General features: G+C 38.5%; 1 long non-coding RNA gene across 1 annotated transcript; it reads right to left on the bottom strand.

Moving 5' to 3' along the window:
• Positions 1–1177: 1177 nt before the first annotated feature.
• Positions 1178–4517, bottom strand: LOC147135284 (uncharacterized). Its single transcript, XR_015089876.1, has 2 exons — positions 4367–4517; positions 1178–2046 (listed from the first exon to the last, which is right to left on the bottom strand). It is a non-coding gene; the product is annotated as an uncharacterized LOC147135284 (long non-coding RNA).
• Positions 4518–5026: the final 509 nt, after the last annotated feature.

The raw sequence follows: 5026 nt of genomic DNA, 5'->3' as shown, positions 1-5026 counted from the left end.
CACCACAGGCAAATGCGACCCAGATCGGATTTGTTTTGCCCATATGCGACCTGTATCTGATTTTTTTTATGACAGTCTGAACGGCTCAATTCTGATTTTTTCAAATCCGACCTGGGTCGCTTTCATATGTGGTCCTAGATCGGATATGTATCCGATCTTTTCCAATGCGACGGCGGTCTGAACGGCCAGGTCGCATATATCCGACATTGAGGTCATCCGGAGCCCAAAATGTGCTCTGGGCAGGCAGAGGGAAAGTGCAAAGTTGTTTTGAGTAACACTATTGACTTTATATTTGACTTTGATTTAATCCCACTTGAAACATGAAACATAACGTGGACATTTGTGGCGATCGTAGCAATTCAGCCACGGCTTGGATCGATTCATTTTTTATGCACGTCTATGACGTGACGTCATCGTTAGTGACGTCTCTGTGAGATATTAAAACATCGCCTCGTGATTTCCCCAAAATACTGTATTTATTTCTACCTGCTACCTCATCGCTTGACTGGATAAATGCCCCGACACGCTGGACCACATTTGCTTCCGCAAACACAACGTTGGGAGTGACGTCGTCTCTTCTTCTGCGCATGCGGGTCAATTTGGTGATGCATGTGTTCATTCAGCAGACAAGACCGAGGTCGCATTTATAATATAATATGAACGCTTACACTAAAAAATCTGAATTGAGCATTAAGACCTGCGGTGTGAAACTAGCCTAACATAAAACATTATTTTTCATCAGAAAATAGGAATTTTCCGACAATAGCATTACAATATAAGAAATGTGATATTTGTAAGAATGAAGCAGTGATATATATATAACGTTCTCTGCCAACGGCAGACAAAAAAGGGTGCTGCTTTAATTCTTAGTACTGCCAAGTATAAAACACAAAACATGCTAGCTGTTGGCCTATATTCTAGGATGGTATTACAATCACTGTTCAAAGTCTGTCCGTTTCCCCGAATAAATTCAAAGGCCTTGAACTTTGTAACACCACCAGTGACCCATGTGATTGATCACTTCCTGGTTTGTCAGGCCCCAAGAAGGACGGGCTTGTGGTATAATCAATTACCTGTTACCATATCCCCCAGGCAATACCCCCGCCCCCAAGTTACTGGAGAAGGCACAGCAGGTGAAATATCACAGACATAATAAACTGAAAAGAATTGGGCGATACAAAGATGAAATTCATTTTAATGATCATTAGTTGCATTAAGTTGTTAAGGACTTGGTTTAACATCGTAAAGGTTAACACTTTACGGCACGCTTTTATTTTCAGTAGTAGGTTTCTTTGGACAGGGTGGAGGTAGACATGCAACGTAGTATAACTGGAAGGAAAGAGAAATGAAAAATGACCATTATAAAATTGATGCCGTTTTGCTTAGATTCAAATCTGGATAGGGTGTACTGATGCAAACTGAACTGAAAGAAATTGAACGTAATTGGAACGCTTTGTGAAAACGTATGAAGCGTTGTGTATTTATAAAGATGACGATGATGTTTACTTGACTTACAAGGGAGGGCCTCACCTGATTGATTTTTTTTTTTTTTTATCCATTTAACTGTTCAGCCCTAGTCTGTTATGTAAACGGTGTCCAAGCCAACAATTAAAATGATCCCCAAAGTGTAAGATGGCCCCCTGAAGCCAGAACAAAACCAACGTGGCGAAAAGGTATAAAGGGTAAAGATATTCCCGGATGGTCGTAGCAAGGCACGTCGCCCTGGAGCCCGATTGCTGGGGTTCCTCCAGCATTGGTTGTGCATGCAGGAATTCGGCGTCCGCCATCCATCCCGCTGACAGCTGAGCGATGACCTTCCCTCCGGCTCGCGCTGGTAATTGAAAAGCACGACAGGCCGGCTGCTTGTGTTGCAACCATCTGTGAGTCTGAGTGCTCGGCTGAGTGTCGCTCCCCGTGGGCGGGGGTGGAGTAGGTCGGCGGGTGATGCAAGAGCCAGACAGCCTCCCGTGGGGAGCAGTTAACACCTCATAGCCACAGCTTCCCCCCCCCCATTCCCCGAGATGGCCCTTTGCACGTCCAAGAGCCCTAATGAGAAAACGGGTGATTATCACGCCGAGAGTTTAAGCATGTGTACCATTATGAATGCTGACAACAGTAACAAGGATGCAGAGTTGAACATTCCGAGAGTGCCGAATAGTGGAGGGAAGATTTATGACCCATTAAAACTACTAATTTATTCACAGAGGATTAATTGAAACCTGATTCACTAATTATTTGTTGTGGTCATTCATCAGCCACTTGCTTGCGCTGAAATGAGCAATTTGGTACTGTATTTTCAAATTTTCATCATGACCATAAATTATTATTTTTTTCAATTGTAGTGGCAAAATTTTAATGTCAAGATAACATAAAGTTAAAGAATCAGTTGAACACTGAATTGAATAGTCGCTGTTGTCCAAGGTAGTATTGACAGTAACTGATAACTGATTTGACTATCTAATAAATAACTAGAAATCGAATGGGAGAAAGAAAATTGTCAGGCCAAATTGTCAAATACAGAAATGAATTTATGATGATGCTAGTGCATACGTCACAGCATTTTATAGCAATCCCCGTTTGCTCATGGTCTCACAGAAGGTTGTGAATGCTTATTGTGAATAATTTTACCCAAATGTTGTAGTTATATCAGAGAAAAAATATCAGCTGAGTTTCATTCGACTGACGATGCAATTTTAGCTTTAGTGTCAACATAAGAAAAATGTTGTAATCGTACACAATTAACGTATAACATTCAGAGAAAAATGTCCAATTTTCTGAAAAAAACCCGCCAAAAAACCTTTGGAATATTACGATAAGTCCTTCTGAAATGGTATCTCACGGGAATTTATAAAAAACATAATTTTTTGTATATTTGTGTTATACATCAAGCATTTTTTAAATGAGAATAACATCGCACAATTGCCATAATTATTGTCGAATACAAAATACAATTTTTGTGATAATGTCTCAATGGTATGAGAAAAAAGTTGCAATTCAAGAGAAGGAAATTATAATTTATGAATAATGTCTTAAGAAAAATAATTAATTTTTTTATGAATAAAGTGTTGTAAGGCACAAAATTAGCAATTTTCGATGCTTGAATTTCTAATTTTCAGAAAAAGTAATTTTGCAGTATTACTTCTTATGGACTAAAATTAAAAAATATATTTGTCCGAAATTACAATATAACATTTTAATGTTATAAGGAAATAGTAGTAGTTTCGCCACATTAACCTACATGATACATTTGAATAAAACATAATTTTTGTCTGAAAAGTCAAGAATAAAGTTGAGATAAATGTGCAATTTTACTTGAAGAAACATCATACTGTTGCAATTTAAAAAAAGAAAAATACAGTCTTAATTTGGTAAGAACAAAGTTGTAATCGTAAGCCCAAAAAGTTATTTTACATGAAATTGTTGTACTGTAACACGTAATTTATGGTTTTATAAGCATTTATAAAAAAATGTCGTTAAGTAAGACCAAAGTCATAATTTTAATCTTAATAAGATGAAAAAGTTATTTTACATGAATGAAGTTGTAATGTAACGCACAAAAGTTTAGATTTGATAAAACATGAAGTTGTAACATCAAGACTAAAAAGTAATACGATCCTAATTTGTGAATTAAGTCATACTAGGATAAAAAAAAAGGTAATTTACATAAATAATGTAATACCATGCAAAAAAGCTGCTTTATAAGCATGAGGTTGTAATATTAAGACAAAAATTGTATTTTGCCCTTAAAAAAACACATTTGTAAGAACGAAGTCCTAATAGAGACAAAAATGCATTTTAGTTGTATAACCACGTAATGTAGCGTTTTACTAAATTGTCATTTTTTTTAGTACTTTTGTGTTGAAATGTGGTAGGCTACTTGTGACAAAAATAAAGCATCATATTTATTGTAAAGTAGTTGAGACCATTTCCAAATCACTATGTAGCTCACACATAAACAGACTCCCGACGTGCATATGAAGTGCCGTGAGTGTTGCATAAAAAATGACTCAACACCCACGACCGTGTCACCTCGCGAGGAGGACGCAAGTGATACATGGCTGATCTGTTTCTAATATGAATGTCCCAGAATGCATTTCAATCAGGCGCTGCCGACACATTACCACATATTGCATTCCCGTCTTGGGGGCGGAATGAAGAGATAATTATGCAGACGGAGGTGTAATGCGAGGTCTAGCGGGAGCCGTGATGGATTTGATTAAGGTTGTCAGTGACAACGCGTGCTAATGACCGTGTTGATTAGTTGGACTGCGTGAATGGCGCACACATTAATCCTGGACATAAACACTAAACTGAAGTCATGCTGTCCAGTGTTGTGTTGGCAGTTTGTGTTGATGCTGAAACTCACTTCTACGCGGCATCTTCTCCGCAAGTCCGAGAATTTCTGCTGTTCTATCCGTCACAAGGCCCTGTGGTGTACAAGTTTGGTGAACAGACGATATTTTTTGGGAGACAGTGAGCAGAGGTGGGTAATCCAGGTCCAGAAAGTAAAAACCCTGCCACAGTTCGGCTTCAGCCACAGGTGCTTATAATCAACTGAGCTCGTTTACCTGCCAGTTGAGTAGAAGCACCTGTGGCTAAAGCCAAACTGTGGCAGGGCTTTTACTTTCTGGACTTGGATTACCCACCTCTGACAGTGAGCAACACAGAATTTCTCTCCCTGAGCTCAGGGCCGTGTTAGAATGACCCTTGACCCCACGTGTAAGGGTAAGGAAGTGTCAAGTCATAGCCTTCAAGTCTCAAACAAGTCGCAAGTTACTGTGGGAAAAAAAATCAAACAAGTCGAGTCAAGTCATTACTTGGCTCAAGCTAGTCTTAAGTCAAGTCATAAAATCTTGCTCAGTCAGAACATCTGTTGAAGTGATAAAATATTTTTTCACTGATCGTAATACAAAAAGTACATCATCTTGAAAATGGATAAACAAACAACAAGAGTATGAAATGAATGTACAGTATACACTTAAATTATCTGGAAGAATGCATGAGATTTTTTTTGTACGTCTGTTTG

Source organism: Filicampus tigris, chromosome 15 (genome assembly GCF_054856515.1).
Source record: "Filicampus tigris isolate MCC_2025a chromosome 15, RoL_Ftig_1.0, whole genome shotgun sequence".
Classification (NCBI taxonomy): Eukaryota; Metazoa; Chordata; class Actinopteri; order Syngnathiformes; family Syngnathidae; genus Filicampus; species Filicampus tigris.
Note: the sequence above shows the minus strand (reverse complement) of the source record. Positions and strands in the feature narration are given on the sequence as shown.